The following is a 23,398-nucleotide window of genomic DNA, read 5'->3' on the forward strand; positions in this document are numbered from 1 at the left end:
TGGTGGCGTGCACGGTTGGAGGCGCACGTCAGCCGTCCGGGCGTGACGGACGGGGTGACAACGCCCCAGACTCTCGCACGGCCTTTGACGAACGTCCTATGCCACGCGCCTTTAGGATACCTTAATGACGTGCGTCACTATTTCGTTTTTTTAAGTACTCGTCCATCGTTTCTTCATTTTTTCCCCTCCGCTCGACAGAAAGCCGTCAAGATCTAACCCGCTCTTTCTGATTGACTGTAATAGCGGACGATGGCCACTTAACTTAGCGTTAATTGCTTTGAGTGTGTGAAATACATTGTACAGGGTTGTTTGCCAATGAAGGTATAAATAGATAGCGTGTTATGCGGTGGTTTTAATTGGACGTCATCAGATCACGACTATGCACAGGGTCCGAGATTTGCTTGTTACAACTGTTGTGTGAGTGTGAGGTCACTGAATTGCAAACATTGCTGCTACTGCTCTTGTTGCATTGAAGGAAGGGGGTGAGCATGAATCAAAGACAGAGAGGTCATCTTCGCTAGTACCAAATAGGAGATGTGCAAAAAACGTCAAGAGATGAGAAACTCCATCTAATGTCACCGATGTATACATACGACAATCCAGCGCAGCTTTTGTGGCATCCTGTAGCCTCTATGTGCGATAACATGCTCCCAAGGTTCAAGGAGCTTCTTTTTTCTTCTTTTAACCCTCCTGAGACTTCGCGGAGGCGAACTCTTTCATTGTGAAATGACAGCGATAGCACTGGAAGTGATCTATTTATATAGACTCACTGTATTATTCACACTATCTATACAGGGCTACGAAAAAGTGTCGCATGTAGCTCATTTCTCTCGATATATGCGCTGCGCTTGTGCCTTAATCTTGTCAGCTTCACCTCATATTTCTGAGGCAATTGGGGCGAATCACGTCCGTAGGCGAATAATTTCCCCACAGCTTCCCTTCAAAAGCTTCTAATGTATATCTTCATCAATTATTCATCTCTACCAGCTCGATTTTCCCTGTATGATTTATTGTCGAGCACTCTAATTTATCATCCGAAAGCTTATCAGGAAGCTGTATTAGCTCGTGCACACCCACGTTATCTCGTTTGGGTTTGCTTCTCTGACATTCGAACGCACCTATAAGTGTGTCAGATGCACTAATGATACAGGTTATGTTGGTTCATCTTACCACATGCGATAGAACGGCCGATAGTTTCTGTTTTCGACTATCGCGTGTCCCGGACTCGCCTGCCACTCCATCTCTGAACTTCAAAGTCTACAGGCGTGGCTCTGACCAGCGATAGCGGTGACCATTAGAGCCGCGATTACTCGGCATGCTTAGATCTCCTTCTTTCCTTCTCTGTCTTTGCACGACCCCTACCCCTTTTCTTTTTATTCTACGATTCAGGGTTTCGCAATTTATTATCTCCGTGTAAAGACGATCGCGCCCACAGAACGGGCTCCTAACCATGGTGGTAGCTTTTAGCAGAACCGCAACGTGGCCGAATTAATGGCTGAGGCACGCCGACAGGCTTATAATTGCTAGCCTCCCACAGAGATGTTGAAGCCGATGGTGCTCATATATCTGCGGTCACCCCTTCTGCTTTTCTTAGTCCCCTACGCCTATCTCTTTTGCACGATTGCCCTCTCTACGGCGGGTGCCTGGCACAACGTTATCTTCGTTTCCCGCCCCCCGCTTATCTCTCCTCCGAGATCACGCTCCCGTTATTTGCCCTAGCTGCGCGCTCTGCCGCCGAAGAATCGTTCGCACAAATGTGTGCATGCACGATCGCTTCGGAAGACGCATCCGTTCCATCTTCTAACGAGGACGGCGTTGTTAGCTGCGCTTGAAGTCCGCGACGTGGCGCTTCACTTTGTTTCGTGCGGCGCTTTGCAAAGGACGACGCCATTCCGTTGGACCCATTGCGCACACTGCGTGCACGAGGCATCGTGAGCTCTAGCCCTCACGTCGTTTGCAATACGGGCAGTCGTAGATGTCTTCATGCTACGGGATTCCCGCTATAGATTGCGGGCTTGAAAGAAACCTGCTACGACGGCGTGCGTGAACTGGAACACCGCGAGCGTCACTCCGTGACGTCACGAGTGTGATCACTATCGCTTGGCCATGCACTCGACGTTGTTCCGCGTTCTAGACGCCGTTAGCGTTATGGGTGCCTAACGGCTTACTTGTCTTGTCTCTCTAAATGTTCGCGCGTTTGTTTTGTTCGGCGGACACGCTCACCTGTACATAAAGGCAGCCTTATACATACCGTGAGCAGCATGTAAAGGACAGAATGGCCGTATATGTTGTAAGGCGTGGTTAAGACGTGCTATATAACCGTTCGCATGCTCGACATTATGTACACACGCATGTGTGTTGCTTGGTAATGCGCCTGAGAACCATTCGTAACACCGGAAAAACACGTCTTTTTCGGGGTTTTACTTGGTGAACGTACTAGTGAAGCTGTCACCGCGATTAGTGGTAAATGTCACTAGACACCATGCAGACGTTGTGCCATCAGAGACAGTTGTTTCCCGGAAACCGGCCACGAACTAGCACACCTCTCGCAGAGGTGTAGTGATATAGTCCGTGATACTCCGTGAAAAAGACTACCTTCACTTTTCACTGCCAAACTTGGGCATAAAATACCGTACGAGTGCACCAAGACAAATTTAGCACGACGTCTATAGACATCTACAGCAGAAATATCACAAGTAACACATTTTAATAAATACACAAGGCTTTCTTTGTTCGACGGGGCTGGTAAGCTTTGAGAATTACAATGTGTACAGAAACAATACAACAGTATTATTTCATACAGGTGCTAACTCGTGTCACAAAAGCAACCAGGCAGTGAGGAAGAGAACGACAGTACCAGCAGTTTCACGGTGTAGAAATATAGGAAGAAAAGGCGGCAACGTAATAAGCTATGGAATGAGGGGAATAACCAATCATCAACATCATCATCATCATCAACCTGACTACGTCCACTGCAGGACAAAGGCCTCTCCCATATTCCCCGCCAGTTAACCCGGTCCTGTGCTTGCTGCTGCCAATTTATACCCGCGAACTTCTTAATCTCATCTGCCCACCTAACCTTCCGTCGCCCCCTAACCCGCTTGCCTTCTCTGGGAATCCAGTTAGTTACCCTTAATGACCAGCGGTTATCCGGTCTGCGCGCTACATGCCCGGCCCATGTCCATTTCCTCTTCTTGATTTCAGCTATGATATCCTTAACCCCAGTTTGTTCCCTAATCCACTCTGCTCTCTTCTTGTCTCTTCAGGTTACACCTACCATTTTTCTTTCCATTGCTCGCTGCATCGTCCTCAATTTAAGCTGAACCCTCTTTGTAAGTCTCCAGATTTCTGCTCCGTAGCTAAGTACCGGCAAGATACAGCTGTTATATACCTAATAACCAATATGAATAACCAGTATGAAGTGCCAACCCCTGTCGGTGATCGAGCACAACGACGCGATCCGATGACGACAGCGGGGGGCGAGGAGGACCAACAACAGACGGGGAGACAGCGAAGCCAAGCACAGTTAAGCGCTCGCGACCTGCGGCAGTCCGTTATACGACTTGAGCGCGCAGCCGCAGAGGCTGCAGTCGCGGGCTGGCACCGCGCTGTTGACGACCAAAACATAGCGCGACCAACTGAGACGGGCGACGACGCGTCATCCACGCACAAAACGGCAACAAAACTCGCCGCCGCTTGTAGGAAGTCCCTCCGTCGCAGAGCTTCCGTGGACTGGCGCAGCTCGGCAGCGGTCCATTATGGCCGCGACTCTTCAGAGAGCAGCGCCCACTGAAAGCTCTGCTGGCAGTTGCGGAGGGGAGGAACTAAGCCAGCGAAAGAATGCGATGAGTAGAAAAAAGAAATGGCGTTCAGCGAGCTATCTGGCCATGTCTGTGGAAGATGAGGAGCAAAGTATGAAAGGGGCGCGCGCCATCGTCACAAATGGAGCAAGCGGGCGGTGGTGGCAAGTGCGGCTGGAAGGGCGGGTTGCTGAGCGGTGTTTGTGCGACTCGTCGACCGGGCCCGAGACCGAGGCAATAGACCCCGGCGTGGCATGCCGTGCAGCCTTCGTTGCGGTCGACGGCATTGCTTGATGCTGCTGGTAGATTATTTTTTTTTTTGGCGGCTTTTTCCATGCTCCCAGAGAGCAGTTTGTGTGAAGTGTCTTTTCGCTCGCTCGCTCTTGTTTGCGGTATCGCCGAGACAGAAAAAAACAGTCGTGGAAGAGCGGCTCCGTGCTATGCTGTAGCGCAGCCGAAAACGCTTTCTCCCATCTCGGCGCTTCTTGCTTTCATTTTTCAAGAGAAGAAGGTCGAATTTTCATTCTCCTCCAGAGTTCGTATAAAACGAGGAAAGAAAAAAAGAAAGAATGGAAAATGGTTCAAAATTATATGTAGGAAAAAAACACGACAAAATTCACACTTGTAGCAACCGCCACAACCCTCCTTTCCTGTTGCTGCGACCGCGCTGTTGCACCGTTGTCGCCCGTCCCGACTACGCTTCATTCAGTTCACGGCGTAGGAGGCAACGTCACGCGTGACGTCACAGCCTTTTGTTACGGCTCGCCACGTAAGCTGCTCATCGCGAGGCGCCAGAAAGAGCGCGCGCTGTTTCGCGTTGTGTATAGTCGCGGCTTTTTGGCGCCTATATTCAGCGGCTCCGGCGGTTTAGTTTCGCTTGGTTGGCGATGCTTGCATTTGTAAAGAAACACGTTGCGGTCGCCGCGGCGCGTTTGTGCTCGCGTCAGCAAGGGATGAGCTGCAACGTTCGTCTCGCAATCCCGACACGCATAGCGTGCGTTGGAACACCGCCGCGCGCGGGCTTGCTCGCACTAACGGGCACTGTGCATGCACTGATCATCGACACTTAACTAACGGTAACATCACCCGGTTTTCCCAGTGCAATAATCTTCTTTTGTCGGCCGTAAGGACAAACTACGGCAGGTTCTCAACCTTATTTACTAGCATAGCCATTTGGAATTCATTGCCTTTCGAATTGAAACCATCGCATAACATTCGTATTTTCACTTTGCGCAGTAAGAAATATTACATTCAGGAAATTATCAACTCATTCGATTTGTGTAATTAACTGTTAATAGCTCTCCACAGCTCTGTGCTATTTTACTACTTCAATTTGCCCTTGTATAATTGATAGCACTGATAATGAAACGTGTTGCATTTGTCACGTAGAGTTCCTTAATAATATTTTTTGTCTTCACTTGCTTTTGACTATTTCCTTGTTATTTTTCAATAGTGAGTATTACCATTATGTTGTGTATTGATCGTATTTTTATTGTTAATTAAGATCATTCATTATTACTCACAAGTCCGTATACTATTGCTGTATTTTTTGTAATTACCCCATCCATGTAGCCATAGGAGGTCCCCCTGTCAGTTTCTCTGAAACTTTGAAACCTCCTGTTGTAATAACGCTAACCATGTTACTCAACTGAACTATTTAATAAACTTGACTTGACTTGACTTGATGCCGCTTTGCGCCACTGTGACCCGTAGATATTCGGCAAGACGTTGTCGGTGACTAGTTATTTTCTGGAGTTTTTAGCAATGCGTTTGAAATTCGTTCGTTATTGCTGATGGGAAAAGGAAGACGAAGCGTCAACTAGAAGCTTGAGTAAATTGTTGCTCACTCTGTTCGTTTTTTTTTTTTTCAAACATGCACAGACCACCAGCCTACCTTTGACAGCGCAGAGTGTCAACAGCGTTTGACAGTTTTTGGAGTCACAAAATAACTCCTCTTTAAAGCTTTCAGCCAACATTCAGCACGCTTCAATCAACGCGGGCGTGAATTACTGCACGGGCGTTCCAACCGAATTCTTTGAGGTCCGCGTGAAACGTTCAATACAAAACATTTTCGCCACTTCATGTGAACTATAGAAGAAAGAAATACGACACTGGCGTTGATGAATCAATGTATAGTGGTGACTGAACCAAAAGCTTAAATTTCTACCACATGTTTCTTTAAGCTAAAAATCTCAGGTCTCTGTTATTTATTTCAAATATGGAACGAATCGATGTTTAAACAAAAGGGTGTCATGATCACAAGAGGGCCAAGGAAATTGACAAAGTCTTCAGACAGAAAGAGAGGGCGGGAAAAAAAAAGTGGCAGGTAAAGTCACAGGACAATATCCCAAACCCAAGTGAAGTGCTGTGTGTTGGCTATTGCCACGTCAGCCTTGAAGCTTGTATCATAAACAGTTCTGTTACCGCTCTGGTGAAGCCGCGTTACGTTCAGCACCTATAGCACTTGGAGTAAACTTCATACCTCAGCCCGTTTTTTCATCTTTAAATTCGTAAGCAAATGGTATTGAGTGGCTCCACGAGCTTTTCTCGAAAGATTGTGTAAAACGAGAGGTCATCCTCTGCTGTCTACACGTAAAGAAAACCGTTTTATGAAGATCAAAAACATGGTCGCTATATCGACCAAGTTGTAGCACATAAAAGGTGGCGTAAAATACATGAATATGTGAAAAATCGTTCAGCAAAGAGAGGACAAAATAAAAAACAAAAAAGAGAGAGGCGTCTGGAGACAGCTGCAGTAGATATCACTGCCCTGTTTCGCTCAAGTCTCCCTTACTCTCGCTGAACTCTTCCTCCTTTCCACTCCTCATCTCATCTTTCCAGACACCAGCGTTTTCTCCCTTAGTACTCTCCAAATACGGACACAGTGCGCATGCCTGAACCCGAACTGAATGCGTAGTCTCGCTTGATTTTTAAGGCGCGAAAGCGTGGTAGGGTGGCTGTTAAGAAAAACAATATATGAAACGAAGCAAAGATGAATGCAAGAGATGCGAAAATCTGGCAGCCGCCTGTTGTTTTGCGAGCATGGCTTCCATCATTTGCGCTGGCACTGGCGAGGCAGTGCCTCTCCGCAGTACGTATACTCTTCTGGGGATTTCGGAAGGGTCCAGCCGTAAGAAGAAGCAGGGAGCACAGTGCGGGCAACTCGCGCAATCTCTATACAAGCTGCAGCTCGAGAGACAGCGAGAAAATGTAGCTCCAAAAACAAGGCCTGGCCCCTTATTTTCGCCACGGTCTCCCCAGTACAGCGATTCCCTTTTCTTGGCCTCACAGCTTCCCAACCTTCTCGGAGCATAACGAACCCCCCCCCCTCTCACCCAGCGTGCCTCCTACCACCGAGCCTCTATGCAACCCCCCCACCTTTACTCTTCTTCACAGTCCCTGCCCTATTCCTCCCGCCTTCCGAACAAAGAAGAGAAAGAGAAAAGCTTGATAATAAGGTGACCGGAGCAACGCTCACACTCGTACGCAGTGAAAGCGTGAGCTATGAAGAAAAGAATCCGAAAGAATCCAACCAAGGTCACGTGCGCGCGGCCCCTTTATAATACTTGCTCGCTGCCACTTGCCGCTTTTCCGGATGCGAGAAAACGACTGCCTGCGTCTGTTGGCACTCGTTCTCTTTTTTTCACTCTTTCAAGTTGCATTCGACGTTTTCAGCACTACGTTTCTCCTTTGCGTCGTCGTTGTTTTCAGAGGTGCTTGCGTGGGTCCGGCTACCCGCACACTTGTGGAACGGTTTTGTGTTCGTCGCCCCGGAGGAGGATTTGTTCTGCCATTTTAAGAGCTCCCTCTCCCTGTTCCCCAACTCCTGGACGCCGATCATTGTGAGAGGAGCCAGGGTTGCCACTGAGTTTCGAGTGGATATCGCCAAACGACGAGCAAAAAGTCGCCGAAAGTCGCCGTTTCTCTTCACAAATTTCGCCAAAAAAAAAATTCGCCACTCTAGATACGTGTGAAATGTCTATGGTGAAAAAAAAATGCATATAATGTATAGACCCCTATAATGCAAACTCCCAAATTGTACGGACGTTTTCGCATTGCGCGCTACCACGGGAGCGCTTGGTGCGCCTGGTTTTCCCACCAGCCGTGAGATGGGCTTGATGACGCAAAAGTAACCACTCGTTATGAATGGAACGCTTATCCTATGCTTCCGTAAGAGCCCGCTTGTTTCACAGATGGAAGTGCGGTAAACTTAGGCTGAAAAGCGCTAAACCGTTGTTTGCAGACAGCTTCACGTCCCCATATACGAATTATATTGAAGGTAACACGACAGAAGTCTTGAATGAACAAATTATCAGTTATTCTTATACCGTTTGTATGAACTCATATGATTCCGGATGCCACTTTCTACTTGTCATATAGTAGCTTATATTTGCACGCTTTGATTCGATGCGTCTGAGGCACACAACAAGTGAACACGTAGACAATGTAAAATGTTATATAAAAACTATTTTATAGCGCACCCTCACTGAAAACAGCAGAAAACACTCAGAATAAATACACTTTTTATTGCACACTGGCTACGTATCGACCTCTCGGCCATAAATATTCCTGGTAAATAACCCCGACGCACCTCCTGCGTTTCACTGATGGGACACTACTGGTTATTGCTGTACACCCTGCTGGGTCGTTCGCCGTTCCGCTAACCACACTTTCTGTGCGGTCAAGCTTGCGCTACGCGTTCGCATCACACCGAGTTTGAGAAGGCTGTCCATGGAAGCCGAGTTCTTGGTCTGCCAGAAGGTTGCGCTAGTATCGAAATTTAATTAAACTCGACGTACCAAAGCATAGGGGATACTGCGGCAGTGAAGAAGTCAACAGACTATTCAGAACAGTTGGGGCTATGGATCCTAGTCAACCCACAAACGTAGTTTAACACCTCGCGGCGTGCGAAGTTGTCCGCTGACATATTTTGCTGGGAGGTTGCTGGTGGACGCACCAGTATTTCCGTGATTTATAAGAATTAAGAAGATATATACAAGAAACTGTATGGACGCACCGAATGGTGCGTAAAGTGCGCCTTTTGCTAGTGGGAGGGTCTGAAACAAATAAAAAAGCGAAAAAAAATCATATCTTTCATTTGTTCGGAAGACACTGAGCCTGGAATGGATAACCGTCTCGAAACCTAAGACAAAAATCGCCAAAAATTCGTCGTGTCTCCATTCATAAGTTTAGCTCGCCACGGGCCTCTCCGATTCGCCAATTTGGTGAAAGGTGACAACCCTGCGAGGAGGACGCCTGAATCGGGCCGCCTCGTTTACCCGACCGCGCTTGCGTGAAATCCGGACGTCGCACTTAAAAGGAAACGGCTCGCGCTGTTGTCGGTTCAATTTTGACGGTGGATCGACTTTGTTGGCGACCCGTCGCTGGCGTATATAAGGACGACCGTGTGCTCGCGGGAGCATGAAAATGACGGGGGCCGCGGTGCCGTTGACCTAGATCGAGCGTGGTCCGCCTTCCCCACGTTCGTGCTTGTCGCGTGTATAACTCGAGCGATAACTGTGAACTCTACCGCTCCACAATCGGAACGCTCGCGTGTCCTTCTTTCCTCTATTACTCTTTTTTTTACCACTTTTTCACTATTAGTTACGCCAGCAGGCCCATTAAGGTTTACTGGTGCTGCAGTCTGCGCCGGAGGGAGACTGTACACTTTCAAATGCGCTGAATGACCGCTGTTGGCTATATTAAATTGACGCACAAATGTGCTTCCACTGGCTGGCTCTTCGGAGGGAGCAGGTCACCATAGGAACAAAAGGCCTTTGTCTGTTGCTATCATTTTGCTCAGTCGAAGCCTGGAAAGAGAGAGAGCTCGTGCACAACCTCTCCCACTCCGTTGTACATGCTCTTCAACACTATAGCGTTGAAGAGCATGTACACTGGAGAGAAAGATGCACTTGGAGAGAGAGGGGGGTGAAGAGGAGAGGGAGATGTGCATGTTTTGTAGAGGATATACATATACTCCCTCTTTCTTTCGTCGTTCTATTCTTCTCTCCCATATTACAAGCTTTTCCCACACAAACGCTTTTTTTTAGTTACCCCCTCCCCCTACCCTGTATTCTGTTGGCGATTTTTTTCTCTTCATTTCATCCTGCATGGCACCTAGCAGTACTTCAAGAGTAGGCTACTTGGTAACGTTGTTGCAAAGTGGCATTCACATCGTGAAACATGTGGCTATATTAAGTATAGCTCACGAATTTCAGAAATGCTACAGATATGCGGGAATATGAAGGCTTGCTTTCGTTACTGCGGGAGAATGAACGGGGAAAGGAAGAGAAGAACACCTCGTAGCGCTGCATGCATGACGTGTTGAACTCAGAGGAAAATCATTACGCCGTTACGTGTATGCCTCGATTCGCATGAAACGGTGTTTCAACCTTGCATTGTCTCAGCAAGCACGGCAGGAATTCTCACCTTTTTGGCTTCCCGCTGCGCCGGTGTAGATTGTTGGCGGCAACTCAGCCATCTCAAATAATGCCTGCGAAGAAATGGAAAAAGATAAAAAAAAGAAATTATCCGTAACCCTGGCCTGTCTAACGCGAACATAATTCAAATCGCGCGCCGTGTGCGATACCGGCGTGACGTGCGTTCGCGCTCTGTAACTAATTGTCACGTCCTTGCCTCGCGAAGGTCCTTGCGCACGCAATTCATCAAATTCGCGCGCATTATCAATATTCCTGCAAATGGCGCGCGTAAGCGCACGCAACGGCCTCGCATGCGCAACCTCGAAGCTACAAAGCTCTTTCCGATGTCATGATGGTCACGCACGTATTCAACTATCGAATGGCATTCAGAAATCATTACGAAACGCTTGCTCTTCGCCACTTGTTATTTCATTCGATTCGCGTAATATCGCGATGCGGCTGCAGTGGTCGAAAATCTCGCTACCTGCTATCAGCGGTGCCGAAGGACTTCCAGGTGTCGTAGTGCGCCCTGGGTACCCGTTAACAGAAATTGTTCTGCAAGCTTAGTACCGGAACAATTTGACGCAAAGCCTCGGGTAGTTAGTTAGTCTAAAACCAAGAAGCATGCGACGATCCTAGACTGGCACACTGAGAAGGAGCAAACGAGAAGCGTGGAATTGCCGAACGAACATGCGTGCGCGACTATATATGGAGTAAACGTTAAAGTTTTAGGCACCTTCATCTTCTACTTTTCCTTGGCAGCGCGTTTCTCTGTATACCAGCATTTTTCTCATTTCACGACACGTGCACTTCTACTCGTGTTCGCTTTATGAACTCCCTCAGCAGCGCTCTCCTTATTGCGATGATTTAGGGGGGGGGGGGGGGAGGGGGCTTGGAAAAGAACCGCTCTTTCCAGACCAGCGTCTCAACTTGCAATCACTCTTGCCATATTTGCTGATTTCTTTTTTTTTTCAAGGAGTCAACATATTACTCTTCCTACGCATTGCTTCATTTTTTTTTTTTTGCTTTCTTAGGCGTCTGTTCTGGAACATGAGCGAGTGGGTGCCCTCTATGCTCCAAAACATCTTGCCCTCTGCACCCCAACTGTGAACTGGCTGTCTTCCCGTGTTATTTACTTTACGAAACTGCCCGCCTCGCCTTGCGCATGAAGTTTAGTGGCTGCTTTTACTTCCGCTCTCTTCGTTTACCGCGTTTATTGTTCCACGTACGTATACTGCGTCCGCTTCTGTAGATGTTCACTTATACCCTCTTCCTATGGCTGCCTCCTCGACTGCTCTTTCACATAGTCCTCGTTCTTTTTTTTTTATCTATCGAGACTTCGCTGCACGCCTCCCCTTGTCGTTCTTGTCTGCGTGTCAGCCGTCTCTTGAAAGTTCCCTTTCATCGTGCAAACTGCGCTGGTGTCTGTGGCAGAGGCTGCGGTGGTGAAGGGGGCACTCGCCGCCACTTGTGCGATGCCCGAAAACTCGGCGTTCTCGGAAACGCGCGGAGCAAAACAACCTCCAGCCGGCAACGAGACGAAGAAGGGGAGGGGCGTGTGGTGGAGTGTGCGTTCGGGTGTTGTTGAGAACAGCGCACTCGGCTTCCCCAAGTTGCTCGGGTGTTGCGAGCGCGTGTTGCAGGCGCCGGGGAACAGCGGGAACGTCTCGGAGTTTATCAGTAATCGACTCGGCGTGTTAAAGTGTAGTACTCTGCGTATCCACTGCAGCAGTTTTCTTGTTTGTTTCTTCTTTTATTGCGATAGCAGTTACACGGGCATTTTCCGCTGAATTGCGCCGTCGGCGTCGCCGTCACTCACCGTATATATATATATATATATATATATATATATATATATATATATATATATATATATATATATATATATATATATATATATATATATGTGTGTGTGTGTGTGTGTGTGTGTGTGTGTGTGTGTGTGTGTGTGTGTGTGTGTGTGTGTGTGTATGGGATATGGCACAACGGGAGCGTTGTCAAAAAGGATAAATATATTTATTTCCCAACAGTTTCTGGAGGGGTCCTCCCTTCATCAGAGGATGAATTATACTGACATGAATTTCCAAACTTCGAAGTTTGGAAATCCATACCTTCACAAAGACTAACTGGCCCATTGAATTATTACTTCCACTATATATATATATATATATATATATATATATATATATATATATATATATATATATATATATATATATATATATATATATATATATATATATATATATACATTGAGTCGCTTGACTTCACCACTCCGATCCTTGTCGCGTAGTTTAGGCAGTTCAATCAATAAGTTTTCTAGTGTTTCATCCGCGTAATTATTTCTACAACATTTCCGATGGAGGCGGAAATGTTGTAGGCCCGTGTGCTCAGATTTGGGTGCACGTTAAAGAACCCCAGGTGGTCGAAATTTCCGGAGCCCTCCACTACGGCGTCTCTCATAATCATATGGTGGTTTTGGTGCGTTAAACCCCACATATCAGTGCATCGGGAACAGACGGTAGGGTTCGCGCACACATGACTTTTCTGACCTAACTTCATGCACTTCCAGCCCTAAAATGGAAGACTGGTCGGTCCGAGTTAGTAATGGCTTCGTCAACATCATATATAATACCCCAGTGCTCACTTCTTTGCCCAACGGTGTATGAGAGTCGACTTCCATACCATTAAGTTCCCTAAGTTCACGCAATCTGTCTAGCGAAATCACATGATTAATTTCAATCGCTAAGATGTTATTGCGGCTATTCCATCTGACTTGCATTACTTCGTTCAACAAGAGTGCCTCTAGCTATACAGACACGGATTGCTGGTTGAGGCGTCTCATGTCACTAGCAAGAGCTGGCATGAAGAGGATGGGTCCGCGAGGATCGCATGGTGGACCCACTCAAATCGGGTGACGTGCTCAGAAATCGCCTCTTTCTCTTGCGGCTCCTCACAAGCTCGAAAGTGTCGTACCCGGATTTATGACTGCTGACGTAGCAGTATACTGTGTCATCGCTGTCAGTGCCGCTCTTCGAGCTGTAGCGCTTCCTCGAAGCAACGCCCGTGGTCACTCCGCTGTCTGGGAGTCTTGCGTAGAGCTCTACTTCCATCGCACACCAGCAGGAGACAGCGCTTGACAGGTGAAATGAAAATCGTTCACACACAAAAAAAAAACCATGGAACTTGTCTTGTCGCCTAGAAGATCTTGGCTCATACCCACAAGGGGGATTGGCCACACTGTACCTTAAAAATGTATGAACATTCGGCATTCTACCACGGTGGCACTTCGTCGTCGTCTTGCTCTATCAAACGGAGAACATGGTATATTTATAAGAGGAAGCCGACCGAAACGCTTAGTTAATTGCATTGGTGAAGGGATATTGACAGATGCATCCATTCTTTTTGCAGACAAAAGCGTAACCAGACTCAACAGTTCAAGATGACCTGACTCGAATCCCTTCATCTCCATTTGCACGCGAATCGCCCGCATACTGCCCAGTCTTCGAAATGTATGGCTTTCGAATGAAAAATTATCGGCCTTGCGAACGAAGGATACGGAAACAGCCTGGCGATTCTTCTAATGTGATACATATACTTAACAAATGCATCGCAACGAGTACTCCGTTATGCAAGAACGAACATATATTGAGGCGAAAAATCAGCTGTTCCGCTTACATGCTTTCCGTACAAGCATGTGCAAGACGGCATTTGTCACTTAAGTGTGTTACTGTCGGTGCAATGTGCAGGATTAGGTCCACGTGCGCATTTAGTCTGCATGATGTCCGCCATTCTACTCACCCACGCCTTACTGGGTTGTTCACGAGGTCAGTCGTATCATTCTCCGTCTTGTATGAAAAGTAAAAGAAAAACTGCGAGTTGATGTTGCTATATAGCTGTTCAAGTGTTCCCGCATAGCATCTTGAGAAGAGATCTCTCACGAATCAGGCTACATCTCTAAATGATGCAATTTTCCAAAAAATGCCCCATTTGCAACGCCAACAACCAACAGAGTTATGTGCAATTAGCGCTGCGAGTCAGCAGGTGGAGCCCGCAGCGCGAATCTTTATTTGTCAACTTGCGTGACGTGCCCGCGTGTCTCTGTTTGTGCGTTTGACAAATTAAAGCAATTATGCCGTCCGAGAGGGATTAGAGCACAGGGCTTGGCCGCAAGAACGGGCCAAACGGATGAGCTAGCAAATGCGGATGACCGTCGAACATCGTGCGTAGGATGCGGAGCCGGGCGAAATGGCGCAGGCTTGACCGCTCCATGGATGCGCCTTATATACGGTGGAAGCCCGTCCTTCGTGTGTCTCTGCTTATCTCAGCGCTTTCATGTTTTTTGTTTGTTTTATTTTGCCTTATCGGTATTTCTTTCTGCCTTGAGGACGACGCGCGAAAGCGCGGTGGGGCTCGGCCGCATGCAGGAAGTTTGGCCGGTTTTTTGACAGAGACCGCTGCGTTGGCCTTTAAGTAAGACGGATGGTGCGCGCGGCTCATATGGCTCTTCCCAATGGGATTCCCGCGGTCCTCCGCCAAGACGCAGCACCTCTCGTCTCGCGTTCTGCTGCGACGACGACTGCGCATGCGCGGAGAGTCCAGCACGTTTGTGCGGGCACTATCGTATTTGGGGCACGCGCTCACCGAAACCCTCAGTGACACCTGTCGCTGTCAGATTTGCGATAAAGGCGTCACGTTGCATGTGACCATTGCGCGTTTTGAAGGAGGTTAAGCTACATGCGTCGAGGGTGTAGTAGTTATTATTTGAGAACAAGGCTTTTCACGGCCACACTACTGCCTCTATCTTGTCTGTCTGTGCTGTTCTGTACACGTCTTGGTAGACACAACGTATAGGAAGGATTTGTTACTGTAGCGTCTCGCATTAGAAGAACAGCTATGGGAAGTGCAACGGGCCCGCGAAGTAACGTATAGACAGGTTTTCCGATCCCAAAAGGGAGCGGTGCTTCGGCATAATTGAAACTAGCGCGACCTAATAGACCCAAATAAAGTTTTTCTATCCGTTCGTCCATTGTCGGAGCAGGTATATATAGTACGCGATGCTTGCAACGTTGACAGAGCAAACATTTTTGTTCTACAGCTTTCCTTAACTTGAATATGTTTTACGGCAAACGATCGTTTTTCCGGTACTATACACGATACACTATGTGTCCCTGATGGGTATCAGTTCCTGATATACAAAATATGAAAGAAAGTAGAAAATGTATTAGTATCTGGGCTGCCGAAGTGACCCAGCGGGACAGCAACACAAGAGTGAACAAAGTTGTTTATTGACAGCGGTTATTGGAAAAACGGCAAATTGGGGTGTGTGCTTTGATAACAACAAAGGTGCTCTGTGCGCATATATCAAAGCGCACACGTGCCGATACGATACAGAGAAGGGTGACGAAAATCTGCCAGAATCGTTGTCTAAAACACCTGATGGAAAGTGCCATTCAGGAATGATAAGCAGCACTGTACATATGAAATGATACAAGGCGCGGGAAAGATTCAGCGAAATGGGGCAGCTAAACAGCTTGGATAAAAAAAATTTAAAAAGCAACAAATTAAGCTATCTTTAAAGATGGCAATACTATTTTACTGCACTCTTTTTTTATTACTGTCCCGTATGCAAACTGGAAGAAAGAGGTGAGTACACACAAACGCAACTAGAAATTAAACCAGCACTCTTACGCTTGTGTGCACGTTAAATGACGTCGTTTGTACACGAACAAACCTTTTACACTCGGTTTGCCGGATGAGGAAAGATTCCATGCAGCGTGCGCTTAAACGTATACTTTACGCGCGCGCCTATATACTGGCGGATAGGTTGTGTTCCGTGTATGACTATTTATAAGCATCGCAAAGGGGCGTGTACTCCGTAGGTTATAGCGGCCGCTGGCCGAACGCCACAGCGTGCGCCAGTCCTACGCACGCACACATGCGGAATCCGTTCCGTCTTTATTGGGGTCGCCACTGTCGCGCGGGCATCCGGCTCTGCGGGTACGCATAGCTTCTCGTCGACGTTGCGTATACACACGCGAGGCGGCGTTGAGCGCGCAAGCAGGTATTACCGCGCGCAATCCGCTTTTCAAGAAGCGTCTTTTGCCCATTCAGTTGACTTAGCGCCGCGGCCTCGGGAGGCGACTCTGCGCTTCCCGGTGGTTATCGCTGTTTAACTTACTTTATTGCGTAGCCTCGTCTACTTACGTATACACGTCAGCTTGAGCCCACCTTTTACGTGCGTGGCAGTGTTTCGCTGGCGTTCGTTTTATTTTCTAGCGTGAGCTATAGGGAGTCAACATACGTGTGCACGAGTGAGTGTTAACCTCGTTTCTGTATGCGGTGACCGTGCCGAATTCCGCGCTGTTCGGGTTTAACGAACTATGGCGCTGGCCACTGCAACTGCGCGACGTGGGACGTGATACATCGCGCAGGCGCATCAACGAAGGACTTATACTTGAACGTGGAAGGCGACCCGGAAGAAAATAAATTTTCTGGCAACTATACGACTGCGAACGAAAGGTCGATGCTTTACGCTGCGTTTAAATGGGCGTTCACTCGCGTTCTTTTTTTTCTTCTTTTTTTTTGCCAGTTTCTAAGAGACTGCAGTGGGGGATAGTAAGGCATGCGAGTGAAGCGCGAAGGACGGGTGGCCTAACGTAAAACGAGAGGGTCCAAGTAAAGGAAGAAAGTTAGAGGTTTGAAAGTGGCTACTCGACTCGGACACAGAAGGGGAAGCCGTTAGCAAGAATGACACAGCAGTAACGGTGCAAGAATCTAGCCAGCTGTATGGGTCTCTTGCTTGTGAAGAGCTCGTTGAGAGATTGCGAGGCATACAAAGAAGAAACGACTCGAGGAGGAAGCACTCTCATTGCAGGCTCCTCTGAGAAGGGTTGTACAGTTATTCGTTACGACGGGTAGAGAAGCAAGGGCAAAAAGCAAGCACAGACAAGGGAGGACATAGTGCAGGAAAGAAGGAAGATGGCCTGGTCAGCCGTTTCGACGCGCCGAGAAGTCTCTGGACAACCGAAGCGACGACCCCTTGTGCCCTAGACCTTTGGTTTCTTGTTCTTGTGTTGTGGTGTCCGTGGCGGGAGTTTTTATCAGCGGCGAACCAGAGGTGCCACTGGAGGTGCCACTTCTGGAAGCACGGGTGCGGTCGCACGGCCGACCGCACCCACCCACCCCACGTGGCCTGCGCGGCCCCTGATAGCGCGGCTTCGCTCCCCAAAACGCTGTTCGTGTGGAAGGAAGCGCGCCCTTTTTGCTCTCTTGCGCGCCCGAGTCGGTCGTGCGAAGAATGGGTGTTCTCACATCGCGCTCGAGTCGCTCGTTTTGTCGTCGGCTTGCCTCGGGTCTTTGTTTTCTGATCTCCTTTAGCGCTCCTTTCAGACGTGACAACACCGGTGCTCTGGCGCCATAAGTATCGACTCTAGTGTTGAAAGACGTCTGCCCCGCCGCGGTGGTCTAGTGGCTATAAGGTACTCGGCTGCTGACCCGCAGGTCGCGGGTTCGAATCCCGGCTGCGGCGGCTGCATTTCCGATGGAGGCGGAAATGTTGTAGGCCCGTGTGCTCAGATTTGGGTGCACGTTAAAGAACCCCAGGTGGTCGAAATTTCCGGAGCCCTCCACTACGGCGTCTCTCATAATCAAATGGTGGTTTTGGGACTTTAAACCCCACATATCAATCAATGAAAGACGTCTTCCTGTCCCTGGGTCGGACATCCCGATCCACGCTTGCGCGTGTTTCGTGTTTCTCTGCGTTTCAAAACACATTTCAGGCCGTCCTTAGTGGTGGTGGTGGTGGTAGTGGTTAGAAGAGGAGAAAGACACCTAATTTCTGCAGCCCGGTCGGGAGCACGGCGCAGTGCCTACCGGCGTTAGTCACTTAACAAAGCTCCGTCCCTGCTTCGTCCCCCTCTCTCACTTTCTCTCTTCAAACTCATTAACGCAGTCCGTCGCACTTTTTGCCCTCTGTGAACACCCATTTATATTAGGCAATAACGCGTGTACTCGTATTTTAGTTCATGCTCTCACATCTTTTGCGTCCCATTTCATTAAGCGCATGATAATCGTGGAAAACTATGTCTCGTACTCCACGCATTTGTATGTATCTATACTGAATCTTAGTTTCGCGGTCGGTGCAGCTCTCGCAGACGCAGATATACCCGGCTATCTTCATCGTGCTGTCTGTCTGCATAGTTCGTCCCACGCATCGCCACACGCAGGCATGTCTGCCAAATGCCCCTAATGCCCATTTTGACTCCGAAGGCCACCGGTCCGTGCTTCGTGCTCTATAGCTCATTGGCAGGCCGTCTGTGGACAGTATTCGAGAGAAAAAACCAAGGCAGTGATGAGAAGCGGCTTCGATTTGCTTAATTCCCGCGATGCGATCATTATCGTCTCGTTGGCATGGCCTAAAACAGCCAAACTTGTTTTCCCCGTACCGAATAGCGCACCGGTATTCCTGCGGTCCGGCTTACACGCAAAAACGCATCGCGCCAGTGCATCGCGATCGTTTTCGCCTCCACCATCCGCCGAGCCACTGCGCGCAGCTCCTTGCATCTCTCGCAATGCTCGCAAAGCGTAGATCGAATTCGATGCCGGCGCGAGATAACTGCCTCGATTAGCGAAGAGTGCCGTACTACGACGCCGGAGAACACAAGCAAGGAGTGAGTATAGAGTGGATTCCGAGAAGAGCTAGATAACGCAAAATTACGATGAAGAAATGGTATAAGAACGTGTATATACTAAAGGCAAAGGCTAGGGGGGTCGCTTGAACTGGTGTCTCGAAGGGGGCCCCAACGAGCGGAACCTTCACACGGAGCGGGGAAGTCGTGATCGTCGCTTCCTTGAAACCCTCGCCGAGGATTCCTCGTCACGTCGTATATGCTGAGCAGCTCACAGACACACAAACTGCTGCCAGGACTCGGTGGCAAGCGGCTCCTCCGAGGCGCCTGTAAGCCTCTCGAATCTGAATTTGTATGCATGCAAAATAGGCATTCGCCGGATGAAGCCCAAGTCGCGGCGAGCAGACAAGGCCAGTCGCGTTGAAGTGAATAAGTGACCTCTGCGCCGTTGGCTACTGATTTATGCCTGTTTCTTTTTCTCTGCGTGTACACGCGGCGAAGACGGGATGTCAACTGGTTGCCGCTTACGTGCGCACGTATACACGCGAAAGCTGGTGCAATGGCGGCGGAGTTTTTTGACATAGGTGGGCGCGCTTACACCGGGGGAGGGGGACGTGTTGTCTCTGTGTTCGTGTAATGCCCGAAAGCAAACACGGTCGAGTAATTTGTATCGATTTATAGTTTTCCTTCTCGTGTGTGGGCGGCATGTAAATTCCACCTTCTCTTTCGGCGTTTACATTCAGGGCGATGCAGGTATGAACGTGCTTAGTGAGACGGAAGATAAATGCGATATTCAAAACAGGCTTTCGCTAAACACCGGTTATGCCTATGCGATAGAAGAAAAGGATGAGCTGAGTGCGCACGCACATGTAACGCGATGATATCATTGAGCGATGACACGCCGACAAACTATAATGCAAGTGCCGCAAAGCAGGGCGGCCAGCGTATATACAGGCTCTCCAAATTACTATTCCGGCGCACGCTGCAAACCCGCGGAATACGACCTCATCGTTCACAACATCTCTGCAGCTAACGTGGTACACGGACCACCTGCGGCGCTGGCAGTGTCTCTCGGCGTCCAATCGCAACGGCACACCTCGCAACACTCGCGCGTCGACTCGATGTAAAAGCCAGGTTTACGCTTATAAGTGTTGCGAGGTGGAAGATAAGTGTGCCTGAAGGTATACCTTGATATTTCCTGCTGTCTGACTTCACCATACGGCCGCCGGATAACTTCCTGAGCACTATATATCAAAGGAAGACGTGTGCGTGTATATATGCAAACGCTGAAGAAACGCATTAAGCAGCGCAGTCCAGTTCCGAGCGTGCGCCGGTACTACTTTAAGCGTCATTATACTCGCAGTGAATACACTTTTTTTTTCCCTCAGGGGATGGTGATGTAGGCTTTGCAGAGGGTGGTCGCATTTGTTAGGTATTTGATACCGTCACTTTTCTTTGCGCACATGCGTTCGTCGTTCAAATGGGTCTGGTGTCCTTCGAGAGCTCCGTTTGGTCGCGCTCTTATGGCGCCTAAAATCGCGAAATGGTATAGTGAGAACTGCCGGAGGAACTCGTCATCCAGGTGTGGAAGGAAGTTATAGTGCGGTATCTTCTTCAAATATGGGTATAGAATAGGTTCCGTACTGTATGCTTTTGCGGGACAGCAGGTGAAGAAGCAAAGCGCATGTCCGTGTTGCCTTCGCTTTCTTTTCTGCTCCGCCCAAATTGCGACCTAACTTTGCGGACTGTGCTTTGTCGGAGCGATGCTGTGGAAGAGGCTCGCAGCACGTTGCATGAATGCAACATTAGCAGGTACTCAAATGAAGTTCACCTTAGCGCGCTCTTAATTGTGTTGCATATGTAGTGCTGTTTTCACGGTACTGGTAACGATTTAGTTTACCATGCAGTTTCTCAGGGAAATAGCGAGCATGAGATTGGTTAAAAGTGAAAACGGAGGGGGACGATTAGCACTGGGATATCTGGCTTACGTTTCTACTGATGACCGTTTCCTCATGCCGAATGCAATTGGAGGTACTCATAATGGCGCGCGGGTGACCGCGCCAAATGCTGGCTGGATGAAAATAACAGATGGTTCCTTACAGCGGGAGGACAAATGTTGGTCGACTGAGAGAGACAGAGGCAGGAGCGCTAAAGGGCGACACTAGAAAACAACCGTGAAAGGGGGGAGAGAGGACGGGTGTGGGCACCAGACGGGGCGAGATCGGGTGGAATGCCTCCTCTGCGACTGCAGCAGAGGCATCTCGAAGGAAGATGCAGCAGCCCGTTCGTGTCCGGCGTGGTCGGGGCGGGGCGGGCAGCCACAAAGGAAAAAAGATGGCGCCGCCGTCTCGTGCGCGCGTTCTCGCCTCCCTTCCCTCTTTCCTGGTGGAAGAAGAGGAGGGGGTACTTCTGCGGCGAAGAAGAGCCCCCTCCGTGGAATCCGGATACGAGGGACAGGTTCCCCGACGTAGCCATCGGTGTGGGCGAAATCGGCGAGCGGCCACGGAGGCACGCAGTTGCACCAGGCGCGCCGCGCGCCTTTTTGCTGCATGCATGCGCGCGCAATTTCGTGCAGCGGAGTTTGCAAGCATCGGCGCGGAATCGGTGCATGCCCTTAACCTTGTCGCTCGGGTTCTCCTACCACTACATCATCCTTTTACGACCGTGGCCTGAATGGAATGGCTGAGGTGGTTGCTTGAGATGACTCCATGGAAAACGAGGGCCTGGATCCTAACTCAAGTCGAAACAGTATGAGTTAACATTGGGGGCCTGTTTGGCATCAGGAAGTGCACGCAGATGTTATCGGATCTGAGATTTAATGAAAGAGTGTTGTCACTGTAGTGTTAGCTTTGTTTGACCTTTCACTGTACCATTACACTTCTTCCCAATTTCTCTCTGTCTCTCTACCCTCCGTTCACAGTAATAAACGTGTACAGTATACAAGCGTATCGATTCAAGAGAGCTGAGAGATTGCATTCAGCGCTACCGTACCGTTGCTGCCTTGGCACTCTCTGTATTATTTATCTTGAATCATATATGCTGACTTAGGCGCACTGGAGGTGCGCGATGCTTCTGGAGCGCAAAGTAAACAATGTGCCTCTCTGACGGTGCCACGGCGCATGCGCTCCTTCCCTAGCGGGAGAGTCGCGAAACATTGCACGATTTTCTTTTCGACTCATAGGCGCCGCCATCTTGCACTGTAGATTGTTTGTAATTGTTTGTTTTGTAGATTTTCTATGTCACAATATGAAATGATTGTCGTCATGAAACGTTGAATGTGCCGGCAAAGTGATTTTGTGCGTGTGAGTTGACCGTACCACTGTTTATTTACTTAATACGATTAATAAACTGCAACGTTATCAGTCCAAGATGGCGGCTCTTGAGCGCATTTGTAAAATGGTGTTATCACAGCTTCATATCTATTTGGGTGCACGTTAAAAAACTCCAGGTGGTCGAAATTTCCGGAGCCCTCTACTTCGGTGTCTCTCATAATCATATGGCGGTTTTGGGACGTTAAACCCCACATATCAATCAAATCAAATCAGCTTTATATCTCGGAGGCTTTTTGTTCTAGCTGACCCGATTGTCCCAGATCACCACGCGAATATCCGTCCTATAACAAAACGCCAAAGGGCACTACAAGAGGAAAATAAAAAGAAAAGAAAAAGAGAAAGCGGTTTGTGAGTGGTAGTAATATGTTCTGTTCCTTGATTGAAATGTACTTAGGTATGGATGCATGCATTTCTTCTTGCAATGAGGCGTGTCAAAGTATTCGTCAACGACTACATCGGAAGAAGTATAGCTCTATAGATGCGACGCTTTATTATTGAATTCAAGCGTGTGGGTTTGGTATCCGTTCCCTGACCAGTACCACGTTCCTATCCACAAAGGGAAAAGTGCAAACATAATCTTGTATAGCTACATGTGTGCACGTCAATGAATATCAGGTTGTCAAAATTGTTCCACATTCTTCCAGTGCATACGCCAATATCATAAACCGTGCGTTTCCTTTTTTTGTGTTTCGATGGAGAGGGATTACTTGAAGAGGGGTGGGGAGGGGAAGAAGCTAAGCAGCATCAATAAGAATGCAAAGTGACTCATTTATTGTCAGCAGTCGCACCGCGAGAAATGCTGACATTATATATATATATATATATATATATATATATATATATATATATATATATATATATATATATATATATATATATATATATATATATAAGTGGGTGAAAAGATAACTTGCCGTGGGCAGGAACTGAACCTGCGACCTTCGAATAACGCGTTCGATGCTCTACCACTGAACTACCACGGCGGATATCCTCCCAACCACTTTATCGTGTATATATGGTAATTTAAACGTGGGAGTGTCAGTCAGTGCCATCTGTAGATATGGGGGCGAGTGTGGCACACTCTTTATGAGCCTTTGTGGCGTCATGTAACACGTGGACTGGCAGCTTACCAATATATTGTTCCTTGTATACAACCTAAAGCACCAAGTCTGCCAGTACGAGACCCTCGTTAATGAATAAGGGAAAGAAGTGTATGC

General features: G+C 48.4%; 1 protein-coding gene across 1 annotated transcript in view; it reads left to right on the forward strand.

The window, feature by feature from the left end:
* The window catches only part of LOC119159548 (COUP transcription factor 2), a 152,807-nt gene that overhangs the window by 80,279 nt on the left and 49,130 nt on the right, over positions 1-23,398 (forward strand). The gene's annotated exons all lie outside the window — the stretch shown is intronic.

This window comes from Rhipicephalus microplus, unplaced genomic scaffold (genome assembly GCF_043290135.1).
Source record: "Rhipicephalus microplus isolate Deutch F79 unplaced genomic scaffold, USDA_Rmic scaffold_83, whole genome shotgun sequence".
NCBI classification, from domain to species: Eukaryota; Metazoa; Arthropoda; class Arachnida; order Ixodida; family Ixodidae; genus Rhipicephalus; species Rhipicephalus microplus.